The sequence below is a fragment of the Capsicum annuum genome, chromosome 2 (genome assembly GCF_002878395.1).
Source record: "Capsicum annuum cultivar UCD-10X-F1 chromosome 2, UCD10Xv1.1, whole genome shotgun sequence".
NCBI classification, from domain to species: Eukaryota; Viridiplantae; Streptophyta; class Magnoliopsida; order Solanales; family Solanaceae; genus Capsicum; species Capsicum annuum.
The window spans coordinates 146,469,480-146,485,119 of NC_061112.1; the positions used below are offsets into that span (position 1 = coordinate 146,469,480).

Here is a 15,640-nt window from a genome sequence, read left to right on the forward strand (position 1 = left end):
TTTAGTATGATCGCTCACGTGCAAACTTGATTCGTTTTTATGAATTAAAGCGGGCGGTGGATTCTTTAAAGTAAAAGGTGATCATCTAATTTGTGTACTCAGGACTTGACCTGCATGCCTTAATACGAAATCAGTGCAATTAAAATAAAAAGTTTGCTAGATAGGTAGCGGACTTCACGTTCTCATGCCTTTCTGCATATGTACCTGGTCTTGTAAAGAAAAAAAATGTAGCTGTACTCAACATTGAATGTACCTAGACGTTCTTAATGTCTTTGGGGGGTTTGTGTGTGTGGGTGGGGGCGGGGGTGGGGGTTAGGGGATTGGAGGGGTGGATGATTAAATGGGGTGCTTGGTTAATTAAACTGACAAGTTACACACCCATGTGTTCATAAGAGACCAATAACTTGCTAACAAAGCTTGACAGAGTCGCCAAGAATTAAGATATATATTTAATTGTTTATTCAAAGATTTTTTTAAATATGTTATTTCTTTGGGTCAAATGATTAAAGAAAACCTTGACATAGAGTTGTTTAGTAGGAGGGATAATGGATAATTAATTTTAAGTTGAACTTATTTCATGTTTAGTTGAGATAAAATTCATGAAATACCTCATCCTAGAATTGTAATGTTACTTTTATCTCTTATTGAGTGTGAAATAACTAATCCAAAGCTAGCTAATTTTGAAATAACTTATTTTCATCTAAACGATCCTAAATCTTAGAGAAAAGGACACCGAGACAACGTCATATATTATTAGTACTGTATCGTCCTCCTTTTTAAAATTTTAAGGAATAAATTGAATTGACATTTACCAACCGTACGTCAAATGAATCTTAAAAGTTACTAGGAGTATTATATATGAAAAGACAAAATTAGGTACAATACTAGAACAGTAGTAGTGTTTCTAAGAAAGAAAAAGTACACATGAAGTTGAACTTCGAGTTTAATTTGGAGTTCTGACATCTGACCCCACTATATATAAAAATAATTTAGGGATAGTGGTAGTTAAGTTAGTTTATGTTTAAGGCATAAGCAGTCTTAAACCCCACATTGATACGTGAATTACGTTATTTTTAATGATAAAGATACGCTTAGTAAATTAATTGCCTAGGCTAGTAGGTTGTCCAGGCCTAGATTCTCTGGGGGTCGTTTTATACGTAGATAATGAATAATAATCTCAAATTAAAATACAAAATTATTTTTATCATATGTTCAATTAATTAGCTAGAGATATTAAATAATCTCAAAATTATTTATCCAATTAAAATTATATAATTAGTTACGTCATATAAATATTGAAATAAATTTATCTATCTTATTCCCATATCAAACAATCCTAAGTTTCGTATTTCTTTTCTTTATATATAAAAAAAAAAAAAAACATTGGACCCATGGGCCATGTCACATGGAGACAGAGGTTCGTGGGTTGATTAACAAAATCAGCAAGTTGAAGCATGCGCATTAGAGAGTACGGCTTAGATTTCTGTTTGTCCTAATATAATTTAATATTACTAATACTTTTTTGATTAGGGCTAATAGTGTTAATTAATTAAGAGATCTAGCTTGGACCCATCAACTAATTGGGAGGTTGAAAATGACAGCACACTATTAGTGGAGATTCTTGATTTTGACAAAGCTTAAAGAGGGAAGTGATTTTCTAGTCAAAGGAAAATTAGTCAAAATTAAAGTAGTGTACTGAAACCATGGCCAACAGAGCTAAATTATACTATTTGCTTGTTTATCTCTTCCTAATTCTAATGATTTTTGGCACAACTATTTTTTCAGGTTATGGTAAACAAGGGATTAAGGGATGTTTAGCTGTAAAGCCCATTGAAAAAAGAAGTATGACCAGACAGCACAGAAAGAGGCTGCCTACTATTAGTACTGAAGAAGGTCATAGTCCAGGTGTGGGACATAAGCCTCAGAACTAGCTAGCTAACTTGTTCTTCCTGTTTTGTTCAGTATTTTTTTGGTGTGTGTGTGTTGTATTCCTGAACAAGCATAAGTTATTAGGATTTGAGGATTGCTGTTGTTCGATGTGATCACATCAGGGATAATAGAACTGTGGTTTTGCTCAGGTGTTTTGACAAAACTCAATAACTTTAATCTAGAACCTTGTGCTTATGGTTAAAATCTAAGTTTCGCCTCAAATTCCATGTGATTTGAAGTATAGTATTGTACTCAACTTGATATGTATGAAGATTGATCGTCCTTCAAACGGTGATGGCTTCCAAATATACACGTGTATATTGTTAAAATATTCTTATTTATATTTTTGTCACTTCTATTAAAGTCAAAAGAGAAGAGGGTAATACATAAGAGGGGCAAAACTTTGGACTAAACATGCAGCACAACGAATGGACATAATCAACCAATTTTAGCAGCAGTAGTGTGAGCTTCTAAATGTGTAGTGGAAAGCTAGACTGGCAGTCTAAACTCTTAAAATTCAGCCAACCATAAACTCAAGAGAATATACCTCAATTCATAGTGTAGTGTAATAATAAATTATACTCCTTCGGGTTTCATTTTATATGATACATATGAATGAATGTGATATTGAGGTTAAACTAATATTTATATTTACAAAACAATACAAATTATATAGGTAACATGAAACATTTCATAATAAGTATAAATTGAACAGGAGGAAGTACCTAATATATTGATATAATTACAGTGCAATATCTTTCCGTGATCTTGGTAAATTTATATAATTAAAAAATAGCCAGCAAAATGGAAAATTTTGCATATTTGAGTATAAATGTACATATAATATACACATTATTTATATAAACATACACAATCAGTATATATGTTCTATATATTTTGACTAGCCACACGTAAATTACACAAATACACAATTTATGTTTTTAATATTACAAAAAATCTCAACTTCCTAAACATATTACAAAAATTCGGCTATGTTATGTATATTAATAGGGAGAGAGAATAAAGTAATTTAAAAAGTAGTGAGAGAGTGTAATTACTTTCAAAAGGGTTGGTATTTATGTTATTTATACAAATTACAAAATAAAACAACTTATCTTTCATTAATTACAAAAAATCCAAACTTCTCAAACTTATTACAAAAATCTCATTTTTGGTGTTTCTCTCTCAAAAAGTAAATACACATAAGTAAGATGTATTCTTTCACCATTTTCACCCTTAAAACTCTCCTAAAATCAAGCATCGGTTACCATTTTGAATACAACTGTACTTGGCTCCAACTTACAACATTAAATTTTATCTTAATCTCCATTGATTATTCTGATTTTTAAGTGTTGAGGTTGGTATTTTTTTTCATCATTTACTGAATCGATTTTTGAGGATTTTTGAATGAAGTAATTGTTGCATGTTCTTATTAAGTGTTTTTTGGGGTTTCTTCTTTAACAAAATTTTTGAAATCGTCCATTTGAAGTACGAGATTAACAACTTAGTGCTTTGTTAATGGAGCGTTCTCCTTAATTCAATTTTGTGATTTTTCGAAAGAACAAATTGTTGCATGTTCTTATTAAGTTTTTTGGGGGGGTTTTAATTTAACAAAATTTGGTTGTTATATCATTATTGTTCCTTTTTTGTTTCAAAATCGTCCATTTGAAGTAGAAATAAACATATTTGTACTTTATTAATGGAGGATTCTCCTTCTTTTAGCTTAGGATTAACTCAGTTAGATACAAATGTGGTAGTTGAGTTCGTTCCCGAAGTTTTTGACTACGAGGAACCTAACTTTGTTGAAAACAGATCTAAATTTCGTAACGACCCCAACAAGATGAAAGAGATTAGAAAGTTGTTGCTGAGAAGTCGAAAAAAACAGTTGAAAAATCATCAAGATTATCCAAAAAAAGATGATTTTGGACATCCACGTCTTCCTAAGGTGTATATAATTTTTTCGTTTTTGTATATGTTGGGTATATAAATTTGTGTTGAGCTTTTTGTTTGAAATACAGTGATCTATATATTTTAATATACATAAATGGATATTGGGTTTACATAAATTTGTATGTATGTGTTACACATACATTACTCAACACATATACATAAATGAATATTGGATTTATGTAAATTTGTATGTATGTGTTACACATACATTACTCAACACATATACATAAGTTAGTTTTTACAAACCTAATACTGCGTTGTGTACTACATATACATCATATTTTTCTATGTATATGTGTATATTTTTTGAAGAGGTATTTAAGATAATGGATATTAGGTATGTATATGTTGACATATACGTCACTTCTGATATTTTGTTTGTTGTGTTTTTGAACCAATAATTCTCTCAATACAATTTTATGTATATGATAGTAATATATATAAGTTTAGTATTTAATTTTACAACGCATGCTCATATTGACATATATATATTTTGTTATTTTAGTGTTTTATATAGTTTGTGTTTTGTTATTTTAGTTTGATGCACTGAACATGCCATGTGTTTATGAATAATATATACATAAACTTCAATATGTTGGTAGACAACTACTGTGATGTGAACTGCACGTACATAATGGATATCAGCTATGTATATGTTGACATATACATCACTAATGATATATTATTTTCTGTGTTTTAGAATCAATACTTCTCACAAGTCAATTTTATGTATATGTTAGTAATATACATAAGTTTAGTGTTATTTTCATTTAAAAACATATGCTCACATATCATGTGTTGTTTCTTTCTCAATAGGGTATGAAATACAGAATAAGAAAGGTCCCTGCGCATTCGTTATTGCAATCGAAAATTTAGAGAAGAAATAAAAGATTGTCTTGGTGAAGAATTTGTAAATCTATTCTGGCAAATAATTTTTGGTTCATTCCTAGACATTTCGAATTGTAATTATCAGGGTCAATTATCCAAATGCTTACTCATGCTCGAGATAGAACAAGACAATCCGGATGAAATACACGTTTACGTGCAAGGAACCACACTCAAGTTTACTATTATTGAGTATGCCATTACATCCGATCTTAAATATTCAGGAAACATCGAGGAGCACCTCTTTTCTGTTTTATCAAAGTTTGCATTAATGACGAAGTATTTTTCAGGATCTAAGAGTTCTGTCAAAAGGAGTCTCTTTATAGAGCAATTCAAGTTGGGCAACTTTGAAAACAATTCTGATGCTCTGAATATGTCAATAATTTACTTCATTCACACCTTTCTGTATTCACAAGTACGTGATTCTACAATTAGCAAATCGAATTTTGTGATGGTTGGGAATGGTAGTTACGAATAATTTTCATGGGGGAAGAGTTCATTTGAAAAGCTTATCGCATTGTGGAGACAGAATTTTTTTGTTGCGAAACAGTTATACTCGATGGGGGGAATGCCTCACATGCTGAATGTTTGGATGTATGAATGTTGTTTTGAAGTAGACAGTACGATAGCCGAGCAGGTGGGAAATTTAATTCTCTGAATTTTCAACTGGAAGGTGGTTGGAATCAAAGTTAAGTACGAGAAATTTATGGCTGGTATGTTCAGCAAGGTAAGTATGATGTATATTATTTCGATCTTCGTTTTAATTTTCAACGTGCTTACTTTAACAGACTATTAATGTTGCTATTTTTAATTGTTTAACAGTTAGTATACAACAATATACGACCAACAGATGAAGAAGTACAAAGTTTTGATTTGCTAATGATTGAGGAATTTCAATTAAAAGAAGCTGAAAGTGGATTTCCTTCAGAAATTACTGCAGATTGTTTCGATAAAAGACCTGCTGTCGACGTACAGTCACAAGTGGACCTCAATATACAAGGTTTTGAGAAATTTAGTACGGTTCCTCTTACAGAAATTCTCAAGAAGGCAGGTTTGATTACTGATGCTTCAACATCTCATCTGACTAAGAAGCGAAAAATAGTCCGTTTTGATTCCACAACTGTCGAGGAGCAAGTTTATCAGAAAACACCATCTTTTGTTTCAACAAGAACTGTGCCAACCCAAAAAACAGCTTCTTCAGGTTTGGAGCATGTTCATGACGAAAAGATAACTCCATCATCGTCACTCAAGTCAGTTGGTCGGGACAATTCTGATGAAAAGTGGGATGATATAAAGTTGTTTTTGCAATCTTATGTAAGTTCATTCATATCTAATAATTAACTTTCTTTAGCTTTTGACATGCTGGTATACACAAAATTCAACTTTCATCAACATGTAGTCTTATGTAAGTTCATTTTGACAGGCAGGTTGACACAAAAATCAATTGTCTTCATGATCTAATAGTCAAACAACATCATGAATCAAATGAAAAAATGGATAAACAACATGCCGAACTCATCCAATTGTTGAAACATCACAGCAAAAAAAAAAAATGAAAAGGTACACCAAAAATGATTTAACTTATACAATTCATGGTTTTGTATTTCTTTTTTATTCAATTTTGTGTGTTTATACATATTTTGAATTAGAATTGTATTATGTGTTATTTAACTATTATTTGTACAATGTTTTATAACATACATAAAATGCTTACTTTGTGTTATATAATATACAAACAATATGCCATGTATATTAACTATTTCTCATGAAGTTGATAGTTGCAATGGTATAGTATCTGCCAATTATGATATGTATATTAACTAATATACATAACTACTTTAAATTAAATACATAATATAATAATAAATTATACTCAGATGTATGATGTGTAGTGTATAGCTATGTATATTACATACATTTAATGTTCATAATATAACATACATAAATTGTTACATTATGGTATGTAATATACCAACAACATGTTATGTATATTATATATTTCTCATCAAATTGATAGTTGCATTGACATAATAGCTGACAATAATGATATGTATTTTAACTAATATACATAAAAGCTTTATGTTAAGTCCACAAAAAAATCTCAACTTATACTATGTGTATTTTATAGCTATGTATATTAGACTGAAATGGCATAGTATCTGATATATCTACTACAACAAACTATAAAGGTTCATGTTTTGGATGGTTCAACTGTCAGAGAAAAATCAACACAAGCTCAAGTAGACGAGATGGATATCATGCAGAATATTGAAGGCATACAAAAAGGGGTACTTTTTTAAAAATACATTATTATTAGATCACATTGATGTTATCAAATTTTTTCTAAAGAATATACTGTACTTATTTCAACACCATCAGCAAGAGGGAGAAGAAAAAATAGAAAACGTACAAGAAGATGCTGAAGATATTGAAATCTTCAAAACCTTGAAAGGAAAAGGAAAAAAGGTATTTACTCACAAGTGATAATTATACATACTTCGTTACATATATTACTTTTTCGTTACTTCTTTAATTTTATGATTTTTATCCAGCTTAGAATTTGGTACAAATTGAATGTTGTTTAACGACAGTTATATTTACGTTACAATGTATCGTATTATGTTATATGTATATTATTATAATATACATATGCAACACAATACAAATTATGAAAGCAATCAACATATAAAGCAATAATTATTTTTTATTCGTAGATTTTTGACGAGACAGATAAATCAAAAGACGTATACTCTGCTGATGATCTAATGGATTCACTACTTTGATTGGAACCGCAGTCCCATACAACAACAATCATGGATTAAAGATCTCAAAATTTAACGTTTACAATTAAAACATTGAACTGACTTAGTTATGTATATGTTTTCCATTATGATTGGTAGTATGTCTAAGGATGCAATGAGGATAATGCTACTGCCATCCTAGATGTTCTTGTAGAATCCATAGTAAATCACAATTCTGACAACACCAATGTTGAAACATCTACTACTGTGAATGTCCATAATGATCGCATGGTAAATAAATAAAGCCATTCTTTTTCATCCATAGGTCAAATATGTAAGAAATGTACTATTTTTTCGCTTATAGTTAGATCTAAATAATGAACTACTTTTGTATATGTTTTGTGTTATGTTTTCAAGGACGTTGAAGGAGTTAATGCTGATTTTGGGCCTGCCACACTGGAATGTCTAGTCGCAGCTGTAGAAAATCAGAAACCTGATAATGATAATGTTGGAACATCTAATATGCAGGTAAATTCATCAATTTTTTTTACGCCCTGCATGTCTTAATTTTCACACATGACACTACTTCTATGTGTGCGTTAAACCAAATCTAACAATACATACTTCAAATTTAATCTTAGGTTGATTATTCAAGCACACTTTCTGAATCGGCTTAAGTCGAGTTAGATGCGATATTGAAAGTTATTGCAGCACCAGTTGATGAGGTTTCTATAGAAATAGTTCCACCGGCAGAATCAATTGTGAACCAACACGACATCTCTGATAGTTAGCTTCCTCTTGATTTTTCTGATGCTGTTGTCGCGGCTCATCAAGCTGCGAAAACCCCTGCCAAGATTGTTAAGAGAATCAGGACGAGATCCAAAGTTTTCAAGTCTCCATACACAACAAAATATGCTTCTGGCTCTAAAGCAATTGAGGATCAGATCGAAAAGCAGAAACAACAATTCACTTTTGATGGTTTCCTAATATCTGACACTATGTCAAGCAGTGTAATTGAAGAGTTCAAACAGTGGGTGGAGGAAGGATTATTGAAGTTTCATGCTAAAAAGTAAGTTTTTATCGATATTAAAATTAATTATTTCACTCAATGAATGTACTATATTTTTTTTATAATAATAAATTTAATTTTTTTTATAGAAAATATGATGATGATCACTACAAAGCAAAATCATCTTTGTTAGGAGTTCATGAAATTGATTTTTTGGTTGCTCATGCACGGAGAAAAAATTGGCTTTAGTTGATGTCTCAAAAGAACGCGTGTTGGAACGATGAGGTATTTAAACTTTTAATTTGATAATAATTTGTTTTTACTTGTTCTGTTATGTTGCATACACATACATGCATGGTATATATGAGTTAATCTACTTCAGAGATTTTGTATGTGTTAAATAAGTTTTAAATAAACTATGTTTCTCTTAAACTACTACTTCAATTTCTAATTTATGTACATCATGCTTTTACACTGTATATGTGTTCATTTTTTATATGATCAGTTTAGGCATTTGACAACACCTACATATACGTTATAATATACATCACTGTTGATTTTTGTGTCATGTTTGTTCTAGTATCCTCAGGTCACACAAAAAAATTTATATATATGTTAACAAATTCATCACTACTAAAATAGATGGACATCATCTATGTATATTATAACCTATATGTTAACTCAATTATAACACAACAACATATGTATATGTCTACCTTAATATATGTATTAGATTACTAATGGAAGTGTATGTTAATAATTGATAATCAGTATGTATATTTAATAATATACATCACTAAATGTATGTAGTTATGAACTTTCTTGCATACTCAGGTTCCATCATATCTTATGTATATGCATGTATTATCTAGATGTATGTCTACAAAAACTATTCTTAGAAGTATGTGATTTTTATTATATAGCACATAATTCGTTTCATTTTTTCTCCTCTTTTGTAGCTTATTGATGTCATTTTCTATCATTTGCGGAAGAAATCGAAATTAAGGAATGATCAAGATTACAGGTTCACAACAATCAACTGTTTTTTAAGAGCTATATTGAAAAGACATACTCCAGATACTATGAATACGATACAGATACAGTCCTGACTACACAACAACATTATGCTGAATCTGTTCGCGTTGCTCTAATTGAAGAGGCAATAACACATATAATCAAGGGATATTGCATGCCATCTGATTTGCCATGGCACCAAGTTGATGAGGTGTATGTTCCTATCAACTGCAATGAGAATTTTCACTGGGTGTTAGCTGTTATTTTCCTGAAGGATAGATGCATACGCGTCTACGATTCGCTGTCCAGACGAAGGAATACGAAATTAATTACTGAGATTCAAAAGTTGGCTAAGATGCTACCAACTTACCTCTCCGACAGCAAATTTTATGATGAAACATCTCGTACAGATTGGCCTAATCTTGAAACATATAGGGATAAGATTACTCAAACGACACAAATTTTGAATGAACATCCCTTTAACGTTGAGTATGTTCGACATATTATGCAACAAGAATGCGACAGTGTGTAAGTATACTTATATATTCTTTTTATTTGCAATATTATTGTACATGTATTAATGTATTTGTATTTTTCATTGCTAGTAAGTATTACTTAATAACTTCTATTATTTTTTGTATGTATGACAGGGATTGTGGAGTCTTTGTTGCTGGTTATGCAGAATACCTAAGTGAAGAAATGAACGTGCCTTCTGATGGTTTTGAAGCAGAATACCATAGAATGCGTTACGCCACACTATTTCAAAACTATGGTACTCAAAAAGCAAAGAAAGGTTATGTTAGTGAAAATGATGATCCTCCAAGACCAAAGTCGAGAATTATCTAAATTCCAGATGATAATGCAATAGTTTGCATTGAGTAGTCTTACTGAAGAATATTGTTAAGATTTTTAATGTATTCTGCTGAAATTTGTTAAGAATTTTCAAAGTTTTAATTATTTTAGTTGTTTTGTAAGGCAGAGTACAATATTTTTTTTAATGAATATGATGAAGTTTTTATTTGATATATGTATTTTTTTGCAATGACGAATGCAGTTTTTGATGAATGTTGCATATGACAACATTTACATATATTTGTGGATGTTATGTGTATATATGCTTTCATATACATTGTAAACAATAAAAGTTAATACTGTATATTGTAAAATATACATAAATGTAATGTGTGTATATGTTTTAATATACACAAAACCTCCTAAATTTAATCTATGTATATATTATATATACATATTACATTATATAACTAACTAATAAATGTTGAAAAATATACATTAGTATACATTTAATTGAAAAAAAAATATTAAAGAAGTAAGTTAATTCAACGCTATATGTAAAACTCATAACATTTACTTTTTTAATATACATCACAGTTAATACTGTATAATATTAAATATACATAAATGTAATGTCTGTATAGGTTTTAATATACACAAGACCTCCTAATTTTAATCTTTGTATATATTATAATACACATATTACATTATATAACTAACTAATAAATGTTGAAAAATATACGTAAGTATACATTTAATTGAAACAAAAAATATATTAAAGAAGTAAGTTAATTAAACACTATATGTAAAACTCATAACATTTGTTTACATAGCAGTTGATTTTCAAAATTTAGTTTTTAAAAAAATTAAACATACACATCACAGTTTTTACATTGGAGTTATGTACGTTTTATGATATACAGGTAACCATTGTTAGATAATATACACAACTGTGTTACTCTAGAATATTTCAAAACACTTATGAAAATACACCAGCGTATACATAAAAATCACAAATAATAAAAATAAATTAACACTAAAATTAAAATCAAAATAAATAATAATTTATTTAAAAGAAAACAAAACGCGAAAATAAATAAGTTGGTACTTTCAAGAGTATAGCAAAACAATAAACTAGTTCTCCTTTGGAAAAAAACTACATGAACGCCTATTATACCCTTCACGGCTGCATCGTCCACAACGGTTTGTGCTTGAAGAAAGTGTTTCACTTGATTTCTTCTTTCTTCCCTTCTTCGGTCTACCTGGAAGTCTTTTGTATAACGGTGGCAACACTTCTTCTTCATCTACATTGCTGGAAACATCCCAGTCTTTCTTGTCTGGCATTGGAACGATTGGAACCTCATATGTCTTGACCAATGTGTTTGGCTTGTAGTATTCTGAACAGTAATCTCCAAATTCTTTTACATGTTTAGACTTCAATACAGCTATAGCGTGAGCACAAGGGATTTGATCTATTTGAAACCTTGCACAGTTGCATGAGCCATTTTCTAAATCAACAATGTATCTTCTCCATCTTCTCCCAGATTCATAAACTGAATATATATATATATATGTTGAAGAAGCCTTCACCTAAACAATAAATAACAAAATTCCAACCAATTATTTTTTACTGAAAATAAAAATTTAAATACACTTATTTTCAGTCAAACAAATACTACATATAAATGCACATTTAAAAAAGTTAAAGCTTATACATACCGTCATTCTCAAAGCTTTCACACCGTTGAGAGTAAGAATTTCTTCAAATCAACGCCCCAAAGTGGTACTTGTATAAGAAGCTATTTCACTGTTCTTACAGTTCCAAGAACTAAATAATATTCTAACTTCTTCTAAGAATCCATATATTGACAATCGTCGGGCCTTTACCAAACAACCATTAATACACTCAGCAATATTCGAGGTCATCATCCGACCTCTATTTACCAGTGATTGACATCTACTCCACTTTTCATAACCAGCTTCTTGTAAATATTTTTTCACTCTCGGATCAGCTTTTTCAATCTTTGTCATCAAACATTCAAAATCATCTTTCCTATAAGCTTTAGCCATTGAATAAAACAAATCACTAATACTTTCTTTGCTCTTACGAAAGTAACTACAAACATTTTTCCAAAGATGTCATATACATGCAAGATGTAGGGCATTTGGATATACGACACTGACAGCTTTTATAATACTTTTGTTCCTATCAGATACAACACACATGTTTTCACGTTCACCGAATGCAGCTTTGAACTGATTGAAAAACCATGTCCATGAAGTATCATTCTCAGTATCCACAACCCCATAAGCAAGTGGTAATATGCATCCTAAATTAAGTAAAACCTGTATTAGTAAAAGAACAACAAGATTTTTTGAAAGTCTACTGGACAAAATTATTATGTGTTAACATCTACATAGATGTATATGTTAACATATACATAGTTAATATATGTATATTAGAATATACATAAATACGTACGTGATAATAAATATAATTTTTTATGTTTTTTTTAAATACAAAAAAAAAAAGTTAACAAATTTTTTTCAATAACTTAAAAAAATAAATAAATATGAAATACAATGAATGTTTAACAAAAATCAGGGATTTATAATTTTTCACATACCTGCACCATCAAGAGTACGTGCTGAGACAAAAGTGCATTGATATGGTCCACTTAAATGTGCACCATCAACAACAACAACAGGCCTACAATACGCAAAACCCCTTATCATGGGATGCAATGCTATAAACAAATACATGAACCGATTATCCCATGATTTGTGCATTGCAACGTGCGAATTAGGATATACATTTTTTAACATATAAATGTATCTCAGCATCTGTCTATAACCATCCGCAGGTCTGCCCCTCAGCAAAGCAATGGCGCGCTCCTTCGCACGCCATGCTTTCATATAATTTATATCCACACCATATACAACTTTCATTTCTTCAATGATGTCCCCCGGTGTGTGTCTTCTCTTATAGTTAACTAGTTTTGGGGCTGTGAATTAACATACAAAAGAAGTTGTCGCCAAAATATTCTGCAGTACCCTTTCCCTCAAATTGCATGTATGTTCTGGATTAAATTTTCGAATCATAAAAACATCTGTTTTTTTGTAACTAGATGCTTCCAACTTCCACGTACATTTCTCATTGTAACAGAGGAGTACATAGCTGAAATATAAAAAACACTATTCAAATGATTATATTTTGCATCATTTCATAAGTTTTAACGATTTAATTGTTACAAATCCATCATAATAAAGCATAGACATGAATAATATTTCATCAAAGAAAGCTCTATACAATCTAATAATTCACGTAATAAACTTTAAAGACGAAGTATGCAGATTATGGATTAAATAACATATCTACTGACATGTTACTAGTTAAGTATATGTTTACATATACATAACTATTTATGTATATGTTTTAATATACATAACTATTTATGTATATGCTTTAATATACATAACAATTTTCCCTTACCAAAACTGATAATATAAAGAATTAAAATCATAGACATAGCAACTTATATGTATATTAAACCAAGCACCTCAGAAATATTGATAAAGAAGAAAATGGTAACCAGTTTTGTTGTATGTATCAGATGACTTTTCATAAAATACAAAAAAAAATTATAAATTGAAATTCATTAACTCACATAGACATACATAACTTCAACATACTAACAAACAGATATTGCAAAGGTCACAATGATAATTTGTATTTTGATGTTAGTTTTAGCACAAAAAAAATACATATGTTCATGCAACTATATATAACATTTTAATTAAAAATAAATAATATAAAACATTCAATGATTTCATATATCATACTACTTAGTATAAAAAAGATACGATTTTACCTTTTTTTGTCTGATCGTTTTGCTCTAACATTGAATCCATTAGTCACTTTATATTTCGACATCACTGAAACAAGCGTATTTTTATCCTTATACATCTGTTTCACCTTTACATCAATATTCTTGCTATCGCATATCAAGTTATCTTCAACCTCTGGTACATACAAAGCATACTCATTTTGTGTCTCAGCAACGGATAAAGCCAAAGCATCAGATTTAACACCTTCCAGGCAAACCAAAGCTCTTGTTTCCCTATCGAACAATATGTCATCTTCACATTTTTCTGTTGTTGAAATACATAACGGATACATCATGAACGCCGGTTGAGATTTTTTCAACTCGACATACAATCGTACATTGTTATCGTTACGGATATGAAAAGGTGAATCATTCCCGTCAACAACATAACGTACATCAATATTTTTCTGAGTTTCGTCAATGTTTATTTCATCAGCAATCGACGAAATCAACCTCATATAATTTACTGATTCAGCAACAACAATCCCTTCACTTTTATAATCCACATATTCTATTTGAGATCTCCATTTACCCGAGTACCTTAAAAGAATAACAATATTCATCTTCAATAATTGAAAATAATTTATTTTGTCCAGTAAACAACAAAAACAGAGATGAAATTTGATTTTTAATTTTGTTGTTGCTTCAGATTTGCGTTTTTAGGTATTTGTGATTTTTAAAATTTAAAATTCCGTTCATGAAACATGATTTATGGGATGCAGTAATCCACGTATTAAATTAGCTGCGCCATTTACGTCAATGAATGCTGAATATCCGTTACTCCCGGTTTTGTAGGACTCTAGCAAATTATAATATACATTACTTGTTATGTATATGTCTTTTACAGAATGTATATTAAACGGGAGAGAGACTAAACTAATTTAAAAAATGGAATGGGATGTAATTACTTCTAAAATGTTGGGATTTATGAAATTTACACAATTAATTTCGGCTGACGGACCAAAAATAAGTAAAGGCCCAAAATAATATCAATGGCTCCAATACTAAACACCACCTAATTTGGAGATCTTGCTTTCTTCTTGGAGTCCATATTGCTCCCCTTTTTTGGCCCAACAATGAAAAGAGTCAAGTACAATGTTCATTTGTAGCTTTGTATGAGAAGAAAGGGGAAAACACTTGTAATATATGTTCTGCAAGTTAATTTGTTTTGCCGGTAGCCAAATAGACCTTTCTTACCTTTAAATGTCATCCTTCATTACATGCACAATTCTATTACACTTCAAAAATTTAGCTAGACTACAAAAGAAAACATAAAAGGGAAAAGTACATTCTATAGCACTTTTTAATTGACATTTTTTTCAAAAAGTGACTACTCGTGTATACTATTTTTATTTTATAGTCGTTTCCTAATTTGGGTCATTTTGGTTCATGTAGTTCAGATACAGTTCATATACAATACTAATACAGTCCAT

General features: G+C 30.1%; 1 pseudogene; it reads right to left on the reverse strand.

The window, feature by feature from the left end:
* Positions 1–11,454: 11,454 nt before the first annotated feature.
* Positions 11,455–12,390, reverse strand: LOC124896091 (annotated as a pseudogene).
* Positions 12,391–15,640: the final 3,250 nt, after the last annotated feature.